At 42.7% G+C, this 20,572-nt stretch overlaps 1 protein-coding gene across 1 annotated transcript in view; it reads left to right on the forward strand.

Annotated features, from left to right (window-relative positions):
• LOC130131962 (trafficking kinesin-binding protein 2-like) overlaps positions 1-20,572 on the forward strand; it is a 76,525-nt gene that overhangs the window by 317 nt on the left and 55,636 nt on the right. The window lies entirely within an intron of this gene.

A 20,572-nucleotide genomic window follows, 5' to 3' on the forward strand; every position in this document is an offset into this window, starting at 1 on the left:
ATTTATTTCAACTAAGCTTGTCTGAGGGACATAATTTGTCTTACCGGCCTGGATTTACTTTGTTTCTCCGTAACGTCGAGCTGGAAGTTGCTGTTGTTTCTATCACGTTATGTTAGCTGTCGTTTTTTTCGGGTCAATCACAAGTTCGAAAATGTGGGTATTACCTTTATTTCTAGCTTGAAATTACGACCAGCGTTCATATGATTATACAAGAAATATTATATGATTTGGGGATGCTGTTGTTAATGTAGCAGCTTGACAACGCACCGACTGCTTAAAGTAATTTGGTGTGATTGTGAGGATGTTCATGGATAAGCAGTCTCCAGCATGTTTTCCTTGGCAGTAATCAATTCGTTTCTGGAATATGCACTAATGATCCCGTTTGAGACTGATGCTGGAGTCAGTCCTGCATGCGAGGTCTGGTGTGACGTGTTGCTTCCTTCCCTTTTTGACGTGCTGATCAGAGATATCCTGGCGAGAAGACTGACACAGATATGAGAAAGACTGTCTCTTATTTCATATTCCCAAGTGTTTTTTTTAACTTCTGATGATACCATAACATATACTTGCCCACTTGATTTAAGTTGCAGAATGGGGAAATGGCAATCATTTCAGTTCAATTCCACCTCAGTCCAGCCTGTATTCAACCCAATGGGGTTTAGTGATAAGCTCATGGAGTGTCCCTCCATCTAATTCACTCCCTATTTGGTTTGTCACTGGGGCCTGTATTCCGTTCTCTATTTTGGAATTGACTATAAATAGACTCTTAATTGGCTCTTCTCCTAAAACATCTAAGTTAACCCACTTCTACAGTGGACAGGGGGACACTTGCTAGAATGGGTGACGAAAAGCCCTGGTATGCCCCACAAATGGCCACGAATAAAACAAAAGGCTGAAAATTAAAATGCCAATTTAAAAGAAGAAGATAAATAAATAAATGGAGAGGTCTAAAAAAGTAGGCCTAACGCTAAAAGGACAAGAAAACCTACTTCCCGATGGCTGCCAATCTTCTCAACAGGTAAGCAAAGTTTACTCTATGGGGTCATGTTAGTGTTGTACTTTATAAGTCATGTTAGTGTTGTACTTTATAAGTCATGTTAGTTTTGTACTTTATAGGCCATGTTAGTGTTGTACTTTATAAGTCATGTTAGTGTTGTACTTTATAGCTCATGTTAGTGTTGTACTTTATAGGTCATGTTAGTGTTGTACTTTATAGGTCATGTTAGTGTTGTACTTTATAAGTCATGTTAGTGTACTTTATAGGTAATGTTAGTGTTGTACTTTATAGGTTATGTTAGTGTTGTACTTTATAAGTCATGTCAGTGTTGTACTTTACAGGTCGTGTTAGTGTTGTACTTTACAGGTCATGTTAGTGTTGTACTTTATAAGTCATGTTAGTGTTGTACTTTATAGGTTATGTTAGTGTTGTACTTTATAAGTCATGTTAGTGTTGTACTTCACAGGTCGTGTTAGTGTTGTACTTTATAGGTCCTGTTAGTGTTGTACTTTATAGGTCATGTTAGTGTTGTACTTTATAAGTCATGTTAGTGTTGTACTTTATAGGTCGTGTTAGTGTTGTACTTTATAAGTCGTGTTAGTGTTGTACTTTATAGGTCGTGTTAGTGTTGTACTTAATAGGTCATGTTAGTGTAGTTTATAGGTCATGTTAGTGTTGTACTTTATAAGTCATGTTAGTGTTGTACTTTATAGGTAATGTTAGTGTTTTACTTTATAGGTCATGTTAGTGTTGTACTTTATAGGTCATGTTAGTGTTGTACTTTATATGTCATGTTAGTGTTGTACGTTATAGGTCATGTTAGTTTTGTACTTTATAAGTTATGTTAGTGTTGTACTTTATAGGTCGTTTTAGTGTTGTACTTTATAAGTCATGTTAGTGTTGTACTTTATATGTCATGTTAGTGTTGTACTTAATAGGTCATGTTAGTGTTATACTTTATAAGTCATGCTAGTGTTGTACTTTATAGGTCGTTTTACTGTTGTACTTTATAAGTCATGTTAGTGTTGAACTTTATAAGTCGTGTTAGTGTTGTACTTTATATGTCGTGTTAGTGTTGTACTTTATAAGTCGTGTTAGTGTTGTACTTTATAGGTCGTGTTAGTGTTGTACTTAATAGGTCATGTTAGTGTACTTTATAGGTCATGTTAGTGTTGTACTTAATAAGTCATGTTAGTGTTGTACTTTATAGGTAATGTTAGTATTGTACTTTATAGGTCATGTTAGTGTTGTACTTTATAAGTCATGTTAGTGTTATACTTTATAGGTCATGTTAGTATTGTACTTTATAGGTCATGTTAGTGTTGTACTTTATAAGTCATGTTGTACTTTATAGGTTGTGTTAGTGTTATTGAGACTGTCTTGCAACAAAGTCAACCCAGAAGGATTTTTTTTTATTTTTGACATAATTTATCCATTTACTCTAAACCAAGCGGTACATGAATAAATCTGGGAAGTGCTAATGTATTTATGATTAGCTACCAATATCTTTATGGTAGCTATTTTAGCTCAAATGCCTTAACACAGTTCATTGTAGTAACTTTGAAGAGTTGATCCAAAAAAGTATTGCTATTTATTCGTCTTTTGCCATTTTTTTCAAATGGTCTGTATGGTTTATAGATATAGATTTGCCTATTTTGACCTAGCCGTTCGAGCATATAGTTTATAAGCTGTATAGCATGATTAGCTCTGCCGTTACCTTTTCCTCCACTTTAGCTGTGTTGAACATTGCTCCCGGTGATATAGAACTTATGTCACTCGGCAATAATTGACACGTCTTATCAATATCACAGACATCTAATTTAATTTTGTTATAAGAAGAAATCACTTTTCTTGTTGGACTGAATAAACTTATGTCAAGATATAAAAGGCATATTTGGATGTAACAGATTTGCAATTTATCACCTTACTTGAACATTCTATTTTAAAGCTATGAAAAGGATCCGGTGTTCTTGACACTATGCAAGTCCCCCACTTGAAGCTATCTGGATCCGCACTTTCCAGCGCTGCAGTGCTGGAGCTACGGGAGAGGTAATACAATGCCTACTCAATACATTGTTTTGGTGCACAAAATGTTATTATGAAAGGCCATGTCCTCTTCATCCATGGCATACTCGTATGCAGGGGGAAATGGCTTATAATGACCTGGAGATGACCAAAGTCCTGACAGTGTTCAAGCTCGCACCCTGTGCATATTTGCTAGATTTCTACATGATACTTGTAAACAAGATTGACATTTCAATTAGAATTTTTTTGTTTTACATAACCAGGTGGCAAAATCACAAGCAAAGTACTACTACCGTGAGTGAGGAAAAGTATGTTAATGACCTACAGATTGGTACTGAAGCATGGAGCATTACTTTTAATGCTCTGCGCAGTTGCTTGAATTATTCTTATATAACTTTATTTCCCAGTAGCACTAGTGGTGCCTTGGCATTAGTGCCAAACGTGGAGAGGTTGCCCACTATTGGTGTGAAATTGCACAGTGTGTCATGGGATGGCGCTCTGTAGCCCCTTTTGAAATGTGGAATGTGAGCGGAGCATTTCATGTTTGTTGTTAATACATTGTCAGGGAACAATTAAACCAAACAGGCTCGCTCTCGATTTTTAATGAACACAGAGTTGTCTGTCCAGAAACTTTCTTTGGTATTGGCATGGCAACCCCTACTGTTGAGACTATAAAACAATTTTGAATGGAAAAGAGGGCTGAGTTTACTGACATAGGGGAAATATATTTTGTTAATGGATTTTACAGTATTTTCTCACAATTTGGTTTGTGAAACAATAGAGTCCAAAAAACAAATCATATACACCGAAGGATGGCGCCTGTTCAGGGGGAGGGGAAACTGGGGGGAATAGCGTGATCCTCCCATGCACTACGTCCCTCTGGTGAAACTCCTCACTGTCAGGTGAAAAGAAGTGGCTGGTGACTCCACATGTATGGGAGGAGACATGTGGTAGTCTGCAGCCATCCCCAGATCGGCAGAGGGGATGGAGCAGAGACCGGGATGGCTCGGAAGAGTGGGGTAATTGGCTGGGTACAATTGGGGAGAAAAGGGGGGGAGAAAAATGCTCCTTCACCTGTTATGCTTATGATGCCCACGCCACCTTTGTTTCTAGGGGTCGACAGTTCACCAGACGCAGTAAAAGTCGCCGATTCTGGTGCAGAGTCACAGGCACAGCCAGCAGAGCTGTCAGCAAAGGAAACCGAGCTTCTACTTCCAACAAAAAAGCCCAAGAAGAGTTACACCTTTTGCTCCGAGTGGCTGAAAGAATTTTGCCTGGCAGGGTTTATTACGTATTTGTAAACACTGCAGACCAGTTGTTACAGGCACCTCAAAACTTGGATCTGTAGTTCCAAAGTTAAAGCATGGGACCCTGTAAGTTCATGGAAAAAGCCACGAGTTCATGTAATGCCGCGAGCTGCCAGCAGTGTTTCAACGCCAAGAAGTGGCCAACACATTTCATGACGAGGCAGAGATGATGATTAAGGTTAGCATGGTGTGCAATATCACCGAAGAAGAAATGCCATACACAAAACTGGAAACACATACACTACTAGAGAACATTGGGTCGACTGTAAATCCAACCTACAGTGACGATATGGCATGTGCACAATTCATTGGGGTGACTGGGGGGAAAAGTTAGAAATGCAAGCTCAGAGGTGCTTTCACTCAGTATTGACAACTTTTTTTTAAAATTCCCCACCCCCTTTTCTCCCAGTTGTATCCGGCCAATTACCCCTCTCTTCCGAGCCATCCCGGTCGCTGCTCCACCCCCTCTGCCGATCCGGGGAGAGCTGCAGACTACCACATGCCTCCTCCGATCAGAGGTGGACAACCTGGCTTCAGAAAGTAAAAGTCCTGCCACATATTTGTTCCATCCATACATGGTAGGACTTCTATGTTCTGAAGCCGGGGTGTCCACCTCTGCCTCCGATACACATGGAGTCACCAGCCGCTTCTTTTCACCAGGGGGGTGTAGCACGTGGGAGGACCATGCTATGATCCTCCCCCGTGTCTGTGGGTGGGAAGACCACCCACCCACAGACACGGCCAATTGTGTCTGTAGGGGCGCACGACCAAGCCGGAGGCAACACGGGGATTCAAACTGGCAATCCCGGTGTTGGTGGGCAACGGAATAGACCGCCATGCCACCTGGTCAAGTATTGACAAATTCTGGCTGTGACCAGATTCTTTGCTAATGCCACCAACTGAAAGACTCGGTGGCACCGCTGCCACCATTGTGAAACATTAGTTCAGAACCCTGATCCTTCTGTACTGGCTCAACGACTCTGCAAACTGCTTTTTATGGTGTTGCAAGAAGACACACAGTTACGAAACACTTCATATCTGTAATTTAAGTGAAGTTATCTTATATGAACTGTGTGTCTTGTTTTGTAAAAAAGTTAACTGTGCTTTTCTTTCATATGAAGGCATCATGGATGGGCATCCTTCATCACTGTGATAAGCACAGCTAAAGTGGTTTTGGTGAGTAAATAAACTTTTTTATATCTCATACGTCCGTGTGATGGGTAAAACGTTAGTTTTCAACATGGCCGACCAACTAGCCAAGCGGCTGCATACCTTTCTGAGTAGCTGAGTTCCTTTTTAGAAACTTGTCAGAGACTTGGTAAGAAATGGTGCCGTGAGGTTTTTGGTGAGCTGTGGAAGGTTAGATGATACAGAAGGCAGAAGAGAACATCATGGGTGTTCAGGTGGCGTGGCGGTCTATTCTGTTCCCTACCAACACGGGGATCACCGGAGCGGGTCGCGGTGTTACCTCCGGCTTGGTTGGGCATCCCTACAGACACAATTGACCGTGTCTGTGGGTGGGAAGCCGGATGTGGGTATGTGTCCTGGTCGCTGCACTAGCACCTCCTTTGGTCGGTTGGGGTGCCTGTTCAGGGGGGAGGGGGAACTGGGGGGAGTAGCTTGATCCTCCCATGCACAACATCTCCCTGGTGAAACTCCTCACTGTCAGGTGAAAAGAAGCGGCTGGCGACTCCACATGTATGGGAGGAGGCATGTGGTAGTCTGCAGCCCTCCCCGGATCAGCAGAGGGGGTGGAGCAGAGACCGGGACGGCTCGGAAGAGTGGGGTGATTGGCCAAGTACAACTGGAAAAAAAAAAGGGGGGGGATGATATCATCATACTGTGTGTGAAGTGTGGTATTTATACATCCCACATCATCAGCCAGTGTGGTATGACAGCTGCCCCAGCTGAAGTGACTGTTACAGAGAAAGGGAACGTTTTCCCTTTCTCTGTAATAACTGACACTGGCAGTTTCCAACTTGTGTTATAACAATGCAGTCTTTGTTTTATAACAATGCATTCTTTGCCTGTTTTTCCACTTGTAATGTAGCGCCAGTGTATTTTAAAAGAAGTGATCTGCTGTGCTTTTCCAGCTGCTGTCCTCCAAGAAGCGTGGTCCGCGGTTGACCTGGCAAGCACAGCCGAATGACCACCTGTTCAACAGCGACGCATTTCCCATGTTGCATTTCTTGCTTTTTGCTGTGAATAAAGTTCCACTTGTTTTATATCTACATTCAAGTGTCTCATGTTGTGTACTTTCCCAGTTCCTCATACTGTTCTGATCCTGTGTCTAACACGCTGCAGGACATGCTGTATACCTGTATGTCCACCTAACACGATGACCAAGAAAGTTTAATAACTTTGTGTAAAAAAAGACACAGACCTGCCGCTCCCTGAGTTTTTCTATAACTGCATGTATTTGCATTAAAATTAGATTTAGATCAATTGCACAAAAAAGTTATGATCAGGTCTACCTGAAACCACCATGAGCCGTCAACATGACCGCTCGTAATTTGCGTGTGATGGTGTGCGTCATGTCAGTACTTATGAGGTGTGTTGGTCGCGTCATTTCCTTAGTGAAGTTCGTTGCTGTGTCCTAGAAACACACTAGCGCCCTCCAGTGCAGACAAATAGTCTAAACTTGATGTTTGATTATGTCCAACATGTCTGGTTACAGACGCCGTTACAGACGCACCATGACTACCACCGAGGCCTTGCAGTATTTAAAGGCGTTTGACAGCGGCCATTTTAACTTGTTTAAAAATAGTATTAAAGTTGTTAAATGTTAATGTTGGTGTCAGTTAGTTTAATAACAGACACACTGACATATGTAATGCATTAATATCTCAACTGGGTATTTATCTTGACACAATCTAGAGTTTAAACACGTTCTAGTAGTTTTTAAGTTCTGGTCGTTGTTTGGGACTGTTTCAATATTTATTTTCAGTTCTTTTTTTACATTTCACGTTTTGTAGGCCTTGTTACGTTTGTTAGATTAGCAATGTGTGTTTTCTGTTTTGTTTTTCAGGTAATATTTTCGCTTTTTCTATCATGCTGTTAAAGTGCGACCATGGGGTGGCACAGTGGTGCAGTCGTTACCGGGGTCGCCTTACAGCAAGAAGGTCCTGGTTTTGAGCCCTGGGGTAGTCCAACCTCGGGGGTCGTCCCGGGTCGTCCTCTGTGTGGAGTTTGCATGTTCTCCCCATGTCTGCGTGGGTTTCCTCCGGGGGCTCCGGTTTCCTCCCACAGTACAAAGACATGTAGGTCAGGTGACTCACATGTAGGTCAGGTGACTCACTCCCTAGGGGTGTGTGTGTGTGTGTGTGTGTATGTGTGTGTGTGCATGCATGCGTGCGTGCGTGCGTGCGTGTGGGCCCTGTGATGGCCTGGTAGCCTGTCCAGGGTGTCTCCCCGCCTGCTGACCAATGACTGCTGGGATGGGCTCCGGCATCCCCGCGACCCTGAGACCAGGATAAGCGGTTCGGATGATGGATGGGTGGATGGATGGATGAATATAGTTTAAAAACCGTGGTCATGTGATGGCTCATGGTCATTTTAGGTGGGAGTGAAATCCCGGTCGTTCCAGTGTTAAATTAGATTCCTGTCTAGCAAAAGTCGAAGGTCTATAAAAACAAGAACCTCGTGCCACAAGAACTGTTTCTTCCCTATAGCAGTAGGTTTCTCCAACAAGCCCCCAGATACCCACAGATACTGACACTGCCCCCCACCCCCATTGCCCCATCACCACGACATGACATACACCTACATACATGCACATACACTCGCATGCACTAACACAGTGCAATATATCTGTCTGCCCTACTGTGCCCAGTGTACATGGACACTTTACAGTACCGCAGTACCCTGCAAGTAAACACTTACTCTACAAATAACTTCTTATTTAAAATTCTCATTTAACATTTTGGAAATGGAGTACTTGTCATATTCCCAGCATTTCCCTATATTGTGTCTATTTTTATTTTATTTTATATTGTATAGATGTTATTATTAACTTTTATCTTTGATATTTACTGTTAATTTTTCTCTCTTGCACGAACATACCAAGACAAATTCCTTGGACGTTCTTGAAATAATTGGCAAAAATAAATATGATTCTGATTATTCTAGTGCTTGTAAATAAAATATGAGAAATTCAACAGAATCAGAACCATCTTTGTTGGGCTTGACTCTGGTTTTGTGGCTCTTGGTGTATTTTACATAAAATAGAAAAACTAAAACACAACAATCTTCAGCTATATACACAATATTTACACAAGCTATATATACACTCACCGGCCACTTTATTAGGCACACCTGTCCAACTGCTCGTTAACGCAAATTTCTAATCAGCCAATCACATGGCAGCAACTCAATGCATTTAGGCATGTAGACATGGTCAAGACGATCTGCTGCAGTTCAAACCGAGCATCAGAATGGGGAAGAAAGGTGATTTAAGTGACTTTGAACGTGGCATGGTTGTTGGTGCCAGACGGGCTGGTCTGAGCATTTCAGAAACTGCTGATCTACTGGGATTTTCACACACAACCATCTCTAGGGTTTACAGAGAATGGTCTGAAAAAGAGAAAATATCCAGTGAGCGGCAGTTCTGTGGGCGAAAATGCCTTGTTGATGCCAGAGGTCAGAGGAGAATGGCCAGACTGATTCGAGCTGATAGAAAGGCAACAGTAACTCAAATAACCACTCATTACAACCGAGGTATGCAGAAGAGCATCTCTGAACGCACAACACGTCGAACCTTGAGGCAGATGGGCTACAGCAGCAGAAGACCACACCGGGTGCCACTCCTGTCAGCTAAGAACAGGAAACTGAGGCTACAATTCGCACAGGCTCACCAAAATTGGACAATAGAAGATTGGAAAAACGTTGCCTGGTCTGATGAGTCTCGATTTCTGCTGCGACATTCGGATGGTAGGGTCAGAATTTGGCGTCAACAACATGAAAGCATGGATCCATCCTGCCTTGTATCAACGGTTCAGGCTGGTGGTGGTGGTGTAATGGTGTGGGGGATATTTACTTGGCACACTTTGGGCCCCTTAGTACCAATTGAGCATCGTGTCAAAGCCACAGCCTACCTGAGTATTGTTGCTGACCATGTCCATCCCTTTATGACCACAGTGTTCCCATCTTCTGATGGCTACTTCCAGCAGGATAACGCGCCATGTCATAAATCTCGAATCATCTCAGACTGGTTTCTTGAACATGACAATGAGTTCACTGTACTCAAATGGCCTCCACAGTCACCAGATCTCAATCCAATAGAGCACCTTTGGGATGTGGTGGACCGGGAGATTCACATCATGGATGTGCAGCCGACAAACCTGCAGCAACTGCGTGATGCTATCATGTCAATATGGACCAAACTCTCTGAGGAATGTTTCCAGTACCTTGTTGAATCTATGCCACGAAGGATTAAGGCAGTTCTGAAGGCAAAAGGGGGTCCAACCCGGTACTAGCAAGGTGTACCTAATAAAGTGGCCAGTGAGTGTAGGTCATTCAATCATGATAAAGATATACACTACCGTTCAAAAGTTTGGGATCACCCAAACAATTTTGTGTTTTCCATGAAAAGTCACACTTATTCACCACCATATGTTGTGAAATGAATAGAAAATAGAGTCAAGACATTGACAAGGTTAGAAATAATGATTTGTATTTGAAATAAGATTTTTTTTACATCAAACTTTGCTTTCGTCAAAGAATCCTCCATTTGCAACAATTACAGCATTGCAGACCTTTGGCATTCTAGCTGTTAATTTGTTGAGGTAATCTGGAGAAATTGCACCCCACGCTTCCAGAAGCAGCTCCCACAAGTTGGATTGGTTGGATGGGCACTTCTTTGAGCAGATTGAGTTTCTGGAGCATCACATTTGTGGGGTCAATTAAACGCTCAAAATGGCCAGAAAAAGAGAACTTTCATCTGAAACTCGACAGTCTATTCTTGTTCTTAGAAATGAAGGCTATTCCATGCGAGAAATTGCTAAGAAATTGAAGATTTCCTACACCGGTGTGTACTACTCCCTTCAGAGGACAGCACAAACAGGCTCTAACCAGAGTAGAAAAAGAAGTGGGAGGCCGCGTTGCACAACTGAGCAAGAAGATAAGTACATTAGAGTCTCTAGTTTGAGAAACAGACGCCTCACAGGTCCCCAACTGGCATCTTCATTAAATAGTACCTGTTAGAGCCTGTTTGTGCTGTCCTCTGAAGGGAGTAGTACACACCGGTGTAGGAAATCTTCAATTTCTTAGCAATTTCTCGCATGGAATAGCCTTCATTTCTAAGAACAAGAATAGACTGTCGAGTTTCAGATGAAAGTTCTCTTTTTCTGGCCATTTTGAGCGTTTAATTGACCCCACAAATGTGATGCTCCAGAAACTCAATCTGCTCAAAGAAGTGCCCATCCAACCAATCCAACTTGTGGGAGCTGCTTCTGGAAGCGTGGGGTGCAATTTCTCCAGATTACCTCAACAAATTAACAGCTAGAATGCCAAAGGTCTGCAATGCTGTAATTGCTGCAAATGGAGGATTCTTTGACGAAAGCAAAGTTTGATGTAAAAAAAATCTTATTTCAAATACAAATCATTATTTCTAACCTTGTCAATGTCTTGACTCTATTTTCTATTCATTTCACAACATATGGTGGTGAATAAGTGTGACTTTTCATGGAAAACACGAAATTGTTTGGGTGATCCCAAACTTTTGAACGGTAGTGTATATACATAGGTACTTAGTCATATTTGATTTTATTTAGCACCTTTGTGCAAATTTACCTTGTTTTTCCTCTTAAAAAAATCCTGGTTTTGTCCTGGCTGGTCAGAGTCCTTCTGTTGGGAATTACCCCGTTCTGTGTTATGTTCACTGTCCTCCATGTTTGTTTGTATTGCCTTCATGCAAATTTCCTGCGTATGTGCATGCTGTGCAGAGCAGAAAGGGTCGTCCAAATGACGTAAAACATTGTCGTAAAGAGTGATTTGTGGCACAATGAAATAATGATAGAGCTTGATATGAAACGATAGACATTTTCTATCATCACATATGTATCGTTATATCGCACAGCCCTACTTTTGAACACACAGTGCATCACACGTGCCTATACTGGGTTTAACAGCAGATGACCGCACAGCGTTATCCATAGTGAACCGCCATCCCTGGTGTGTGTATGTTTAATCACATGCATGGACACACTATGGCACCTTTGATTCTGTCTGTGGTCACTTGTTCTTTGTTTCAACATAGTGTGTAATGCAGTGCAGTTATTGTCGGTGACATACAGTGCATCTGGAAAGTATTCACACCCCTTCACTTTCCCCACATTTTGTTATGTTACAGCATTATTCCAAAATGGATTAAATCCCTTTTTTCCCCCTCACCAATCTACATACAATACCCCATAATGATAAAGTGAAAAAGGTTTTTTAGAAATTTTTGCGAATCTATTAAAAATAAAAAACTGAAATATTGCATGTACATAAGTATTCACACCCTTTACTCAGTACTTGGTTGAGGGACCCGTGGCAGTGATTACAGCCTCAAGTCTTCTTGGGTATGAAGCTACAAGCTTGGCACACCTATATTTGGGGTATTTCTCCCATTCTTCTCTGCAGATCCTCTCGAGCTCTGTAAGGTTAGATGGGGAGCGTTGCTGCACAGCTGGGCCACTCAAGGACATTCACAGACTTGTCCCGAAGCCACTCCTTCATTGTCTTGGCTGTGTGCTGAGGGTCGTTGTTGTGTTGAAAGGTAAACGTTCACCCCAGTCTGAGGTCCTGAGTGCTCTGGAGCAGGTTTTCATCAAGGATCTCTCTGTACTTTGCTCCATTCATCTTTCCCTCGATCCTGACTAGTCTCCCAGTTCCTGCCGCTGAAGAACATCCCCACAGCATGATGCTGTCACCACCGTGCTTCACTGTAGGGATGGTATTAGCAAGGTGATGAGAGGTGCCTGGTTTCCTCCAGACGTGCCGTTTGGCATTCAGGCCAAAGAGTTCAACCTTGGTTTCATCAGACCAGAGAATCTTGTTTCTCATGGTCTGAGAGTCCTTTATTTTCTTTCTGGCAAACTCCAAGTGGGCTGTCATGTGCCTTTTACTGAGCAGAGGCTTCCGTCTGGCCACTCTACCATAAAGGCCTGATTGGTGGAGTGCTGCAGAGATGGTTGTCCTTCTGGAATGTTCTCCCATCTCCACAGAGGAATGCTGGAGCTCTGTCAGAGTGACCATCGGGTTCTTGGTAACCTCCCTGATCAAGGCCCTTCTCCTCCGATTCCTCAGTTTGGCTGGGCGGCCAGCTATAGGAAGAGTCCTGGTGGATCCAAACTTCTTCCATTTATGAATGATGGAGACCACTGTGCTCTTCGGGACCTTCAAAGCTGTAGAATTTTTTTTGTACCCTTCCCCAGATCTGTCTCAGAGGTCCACAGACAATTCCTTTGACTTCATGGCTTGGTTTCTGCTCTGACATGCACTGTCAACAGTGGGACCTTATATAGACAGGTGCGTGCCTTTCCAAACCATGTCCAATCAATTGAATTTACTACAGGTGGACTCCAATCAAGATGTAGAAACATCTCAAGGATGATCAGTGGAAACGGGATGAACCTGAGCTCAATTTTGAGTGTCATAGCAAAGGGTGTGAATACTTATGTACATGCAATATTTCAGTTTTTTATTTTTAATAAATTTCCCAAAATTCCTACAAAACCCTTTTCACTTTGTCATTATGGGGTATTGTATGTAGATTGATGAGAAAAAAAAGGAATTTAATCCATTTTGGAATAAGGCTGTAACATAACAAAATGTGGGGAAAGTGAAGAGGTGTGAGTACATTCCAGATGCACTGTAACTTTGTGTCTGTTGTTAGATGACTGCATGGCTGTAAAACGGTCACAGTGATGACGCCCTGAAATACCGTTAGCCTCACTTAGTCAGTTACACTTTTATAGTCATGTACTGTCTGACAACAGAACAATAAAGATATGTCTGGCAGAATCTGTATTGTGTTGTGTTATGTTGAAACACAACGTAAGGTATCGCAGGTGACAGGAAGTTGGCTCTTTAACATCGCGGGTAAAGGGAGAATCGATCCCTGCTAAGACGACACACATGTACATGAGCTGTGTCTATGATTAAGCCTCATTATCTAAGTTGCCTTGAGTTTAATAACACCTCACCTCACGTATGTCGTCCGTCAGGATTCCCCCTATAGGGTTTTGGTTGCACATGTTTGTTTAAAGCATGGGGGCGCTACTCCACATGCAGTTTTGTGGTTCTCCGCTAACTGGAGATTTTGTGCCTTTCCATTGTCAAGACACGTTGATCTTCTGCAAAGCCACGATGTCCCCCAGTCCATAACACCAGTCTATGGATGAATGCACCCAGGATTACTGCTACCCACAGGAGTAGCAGGATTTATTATGGAGGTTTACTCCTCTAGATCCGCCGTGTTCTGCTCTGTTGTCTCCTGACAACTTTAATAGGAGTACCATCAGGAGGGTGTGCCTCTTCACCACGCCTGCATGGTCATTCATCATGGAGAGGCGATATGTTGCACTTCACATGATGCTGGGGTGTATGCAGACACGTCTAGGAAAGGTACTACTCCTGTACTTAACCCCTTAACCCCATCACTGTTTAATAACAGTGGTTACTTTAGTTCAGTTAACATCAACTCACACAAGTACGTGTCATCATGTGTCAGCCCATGTGTCGTCAAAATAGTAATTAACTAATTTCATCAGGGGTTTACTGATACCAGTATCATATATGGGTTTGACAGCGGGCTAAGACAGATTATTAGTATTTGAGATATTACCTGAGGTTAAAATATGATACCAAAAGCTGTAAGTACATGGCATGAATAAAAGCAAAATGGCATCATTTACTGCATTCGTGGCACATGGAAGCCTTGGGGTCTGTTATTTTGCACACTGACCCCAAACTAATGGTCTAAGACCGCACTGTTCCTGGAAATGAATGAATATCTGTATTTGCTATTGCACAGCTACTACTACTACTTTCGGCTGCTCCCGTTAGGGGTCGCCACAGCAGATCATCCGTTTCCATTTCTTCCTGTCTTCTGCATCTTCCTCTGTCACACCAGCCACCTGCATGTCCTCCCTCACCACATCCATAAACCTCCTCTTTGGCCTTCCTCTTCTCCTCTTCCCTGGCAGCTCCATATTCAGCATCCTTCTCCCAATATACTCAGCATCTCTCCTCCACACATGTCCAAGCCATCTCAATCTTGCCTCTCTTGCTTTGTCTCCAAACCGTCCAACCTGAGCGGTCCCTCTAATATAATCGTTCCTAATCCTGTCCTTCTTCGTTACTCCCAGTGAAAATCTTAGCATCTTCAACTCTGCCACCTCCAGCTCCGCCTCCTGTCTTTTCATCAGTGCCACTGTCTCCAAACCATATAACATAGCTGGTCTCACAACCATCCTGTAAACGTTCCCTTTAACTCTTGCTGGTACCCTTCTGTCGCAAATCACTCCTGACACTCTTCTCCACCCACTCCACCCTGCCTGCACTCTCTTTTTCACCTCTCTACTGCACTCCCCGTTACTTTGGACAGTTGACCCCAAGTATTTAAACTCAAATGCCTTTGTCACCTCCACTCATGCATCCTGACCATTCCACTGTCCTCTCTCTCATTCACGCATAGGTATTCCGTCTTGCTCCTACTGACTTTCATTCCTCTTCTCTCCAGTGCATACCTCCACCTCTCCAGGCTCTCCTCAACCTGCACCCTACTCTCGCTACAGATCACAATGTCATCCGCGAACATTATCGTCCATGGAGACTCCTGCCTGATCTTGTCCGTTAACCTGTCCATCACCATTGCAAACAAGAAAGGGCTCAGAGCCGATCCTTGATGTAATCCCACCTCCACCTTGAACCCATCTGTCATTCCAACCACACACCTCACCACTGTCACACCTCCCTCATACATATCCTGCACCACTCTTACATACTTCTCTGCAACTCCTGACTTCCTCATACAATACTACACCTCCTCTCTCGGCACTCTGTCATAAGCTTTCTCTAAATCTACAAAGACACAATGTAACTCTTTCTGGCCTTCTCTATAATTCTCAATCAACATTCTCAAAGCAAACATCACATCTGTGGTGCTCTTTCGTGGCATGAAACCATACTGCTGCTCGCTGATCATCACCTCTCCTCTTAACCTAGCTTCTATTACTCTTTCCCAAATCTTCATGCTGTGGCTGATCAACTTTATACCTCTGTAGTTGTTACAGTTCTGCACATCGCCCTTGTTCTTGAAAATTGGTACCAGTATGCTTCTTCTCCACTCCTCAGGCATCCTCTCATTTTCCAGGATTGTGTTAAACAATCTAGTTAAAAACTCCACTGCCATCTCTCCTAAACATCTCCATGCCTCCACAGGTACTATGTCATCAGGACCAACTGCCTTTCCACTCTTCATCCTCTTCATAGCTGCCCTCACTTCCTCCTTGTTAATCCACTGAACTTCCTGATTCACTATCCCTACATCATCCAACCTTCTCTCTCTCTCATTTTCCTCATTCATCAGCCCCTCAAAGTATTCCTTCCACCTTCTTAGCGCACTCTCCTCACTTGTCAGCACATTTCCATCTCTATCCTTAATCGCCCTAACTTGCTGCACATCCTTTGCAGCTTGGTCCCACTGTCTAGCCAGTCACTACAAGTCCTTTTCTCCTTCCTTAGTGTCTAACCTGTCATACAACTCACCATACGCCTTTTCCTTTGCCTTTGCCACCTCTCTCTTTGCTTTACGCTGCATCTCCTTGTACTCCTGTGTACTTTCTTCATCTCTCTTACTATCCCACTTCTTCTTTGCCAACCTTTTCCTCTGTATAATTTGCTGTACTTCCTCATTCCACCACCAAGTCTCCTTGTCTTCCTTCCTCTGTCCTGATGACACACCATGTACCTTCCTAGCTGTCTCCCTCACTATTTCTGCAGTGGTTGTCCAGCCATCTGGCAACTCTTCACTACCACCCAGTGTCTGTCTTAACTCCTGTCTGAACTCCACACAACAGTCTTCCTTCTTCAACTTCCACCATTTGATCTTCGGCTGTGTCTTCACTCGCTTCCTCTTCTTGGTCTCCAAAGTCATCCTACAGACCACCATCCGATGCTGCCTAGCTACGTTCTCCCCTGTCACCACCTTGCAGTCTCCAATCCCTTTTAGATGGCGCCTTCTACATAAGATATAGTCCACCTGTGTGCACTTTCCTCCACTCTTGTACGTCACCCTGTGTTCCTCCCTCTTCTTGAAATATGTATTCACCACAGCCATTTCCATCATTTTCGCAAAATCAACCACCATCTGTCCTTCCACATTTCTCTTCTTGACTCCATACCTTCCCATCACCTCCTCATCACCTCTGTTCCCTTCACCAACATGTCCATTGACGTCGGCTCCAATCACCACTCTCTCCTCCTTGGGTACCCTCTCCACCATGTCGTCCAACTCACTCCAGAATTCTTCTTTTTCATCCATCTCACACCCAACTTGCGGGGCATATGCGCTGATAACATTCAGCAATAAACCTTCAATTTCCAGCTTCATACTCATCACTCTGTGTGACACTCTCTTCACCTCCAGCACGCTCTTGACATACTCTTCCTTCAGAATTACCCCTACCCCATTACTCCTCCCATTCACACCATGGTAGAAGAGTTTGAACCCACCTCCGATACTCCTGGCCTTACTCCCCTTCCACCTGGTCTCTTGCACACACAGTATGCCTACCTTTCTTCTTTCCATCATGTCAGCCAGCTCTCTCCCTTTACCAGTCATAGTGCCAACATTCAAAGTTCCAACTCTCACCTCCACATGCCTACCCTTCCTCCTCTCTAGCTGCCTCTGGACATGCTTTCCCCCTCTCCTTCTCCTTCGCCCAACAGTAGCATAGTTTCCACTGGCACCCTGCTGGGTAACAGTACCGGTGGCGGTCGTTGGTAACCCGGGCCTCGACCGATCCGGTATGTAAGTCTTATTTATGATCCGCATATTTGATTTGGCAAATATTTTACGCCGGATGCCCTTCCTGACGCAACCCTCCCCATTTGTCTGGGCTTGGGACCGTCACTAAGGATGCACTGGCTTGTGCATCCTCAGTGGCTGGGTTTTTTGCTATTGCACAGCAGTAAAACAAAATTAAGTGCAACTCCCCAGTGGTACAAACAAGATTTAATATATATATATATATATATATATATATATATATATATATATATATATATATATATATATATATATATATATATATACACTACCGTTCAAAAGTTTGGGATCACCCAAACAATTTTGTGTTTTCCATGAAAAGTCACACTTATTCACCACCATATGTTGTGAAATGAATAGAAAATAGAGTCAAGACATTGACAAGGTTAGAAATAATGATTTGTATTTGAAATAAGATTTTTTTTACATCAAACTTTGCTTTCGTCAAAGAATCCTCCATTTGCAGCAATTACAGCATTGCAGACCTTTGGCATTCTAGCTGTTAATTTGTTGAGGTAATCCGGAGAAATTGCACCCCACACTTCCAGAAGCAGCTCCCACAAGTTGGATTGGTTGGATGGGCACTTCTTTGAGCAGATTGAGTTTCTGGAGCATCACATTTGTGGGGTCAATTAAACGCTCAAAATGGCCAGAAAAAGAGAACTTTCATCTGAAACTCGACAGTCTATTCTTGTTCTTAGAAATGAAGGTTATTCCATGCGAGAAATTGCTAAGAAATTGAAGATTTCCTACACCGGTGTGTACTACTCCCTTCAGAGGACAGCACAAACAGGCTCTAACCAGAGTAGAAAAAGAAGTGGGAGGCCGCGTTGCACAACTGAGCAAGAAGATAAGTACATTAGAGTCTCTAGTTTGAGAAACAGACGCCTCACAGGTCCCCAACTGGCATCTTCATTAAATAGTACCTGTTAGAGCCTGTTTGTGCTGTCCTCTGAAGGGAGTAGTACACACCGGTGTAGGAAATCTTCAATTTCTTAGCAATTTCTCGCATGGAATAGCCTTCATTTCTAAGAACAAGAATAGACTGTCGAGTTTCAGATGAAAGTTCTCTTTTTCTGGCCATTTTGAGCGTTTAATTGACCCCACAAATGTGATGCTCCAGAAACTCAATCTGCTCAAAGAAGTGCCCATCCAACCAATCCAACTTGTGGGAGCTGCTTCTGGAAGCGTGGGGTGCAATTTCTCCAGATTACCTCAACAAATTAACAGCTAGAATGCCAAAGGTCTGCAATGCTGTAATTGCTGCAAATGGAGGATTCTTTGACAAAAGCAAAGTTTGATGTAAAAAAAATCTTATTTCAAATACAAATCATTATTTCTAACCTTGTCAATGTCTTGACTCTATTTTCTATTCATTTCACAACATATGGTGGTGAATAAGTGTGACTTTTCATGGAAAACACGAAATTGTTTGGGTGATCCCAAACTTTTGAACGGTAGTGTATATATATAGTACATACATACAAATAGACACATTTGCAGCACAATCAACATGTAGATAATGTATGCATAGGTGTAAAAACAAGTGTAATCTCTGTTACACTAGATAAATAGTCTGTGTATCGCACTAACCTGAGTCAGCATATTTTACTGCACATGCCAAATGTACAGGTGTTACTGCACAGTTTCAGCATATTATTGCAACCTTTGAGCTGGTTAACAGAGTTCAGTTCTCTAATGACACTTGGGTAGAAACTGGAAGTACGGGTCTTGAAAGACCTATAGCGCCTCCCGGAGGGCAGCAGTGTGAAAAGGAAGCTGCCTGGGTGAGACGAGTCCTTGATTATGTTTGTGGCCTGACGTAGGCAGCGGGGTCTGTGTATGTCTTCAAGTGAAGGTAGTTGTGTGCCAGTGGTTTCTGTGCTTACATCATCACTCTGCAGAGCTTTCTTATTAGCCACAGTGCAGCTTGCACACCACACTGAGATGCCATAAGTGAGGATGCCCTCTATAGAGCAGTGATGGAAGGACACCAGCAGCGGCTGGGACAAATTAGTTCTCCTCAGTGTCCTTAGAAAGTAAAGCCACTGCTGTGCCTTCTTCACCAGGGAAATTGTATTGGCAGTCCATGTTGAGGTCCTGGGAGACGTGTGAAGCTGGTCACCCTCTCCACCATGTCTCCGCTGATGTATAAGAAAAAAGAAAAATACCCTGTAGAGAATTCATGAAGTATAGACTAATGAGGCAGAAAAGAAATATAAAAAATATAAAAAAGTTAACTGATATGATGAGGCTATTTAACAAGGAATACTACAGTACAGTATTAGATAATAATAAAAACAAAAGTAAAGGAATATGGACTGTATTAAACGGCATTATTAGAAATGCATCTAGAGACTCAAGTTAACCCTCAGTATTTTATCAGTAACGGTAAGGCCATGAATAATATGGATGATGTGGTTGGTAGGTTTTGATAACTTCCTTGTTTGTGCGGGACCAAATTTGGCAGAAAAAAAATCAATGACCCAGAAACAACCAAAGAGGGGACTGATGATGACCATAGTGCTACAAATCCAAGTTCAGTTTTTCTCAGAGCAGTAGAAGAAAAGGAAATCACTGCTGTTGTAAGAAAATGTAAGAAAAAAAAACTTCTCCTAACTGGAATGAAATGGATATGACAATAGTCAATAAATTCATCAATGGTATTGCAAAACCACCACAAACACATCTGTAACCTGTCATTTAAAACTGGTAAATTTCCAAGCAAAATAAAATTGCGAAAGTTACACGGGGATAGACAGCACTTCACAAATTACAGGCCTGTTTCTTTACTTTCCCAATTCTCCAAGATATTGGAAAGGTTCTTTACTGACAGACTAGACCAGTGTTTTCCAACCAGGTCCTCAAGGACCCCCTATCCTGCAGATTTTCTTTGCAACCCTGAATAGGTACCTGTTTGTAGTTATTCAACCAATCAGCAATGAATTATGTCAGCTGTTGCACACCTTGCATAATTAAGTGCTGGGAGATGATTGGTTGAGTATGTACAAGCAGGGCTACCTATGCAGGGTTACAATGAAAATCTGCAGGATAGGGGTTCTTTGAGGACTGGGTTGGGAAATGCTGGACTAGACAACTTCATTGAGAAGCACAAGTTGTTGACTGACAGCCAGCATAGACTCAGAACAAACAGACAACATCCCTAGAAAGAATAGGTCTATACTTTGTGGAATTTTTGTTGTGTGT

The sequence above is a fragment of the Lampris incognitus genome, unplaced genomic scaffold (genome assembly GCF_029633865.1).
Source record: "Lampris incognitus isolate fLamInc1 unplaced genomic scaffold, fLamInc1.hap2 H_1, whole genome shotgun sequence".
In the NCBI taxonomy this organism is placed as follows: domain Eukaryota; kingdom Metazoa; phylum Chordata; class Actinopteri; order Lampriformes; family Lampridae; genus Lampris; species Lampris incognitus.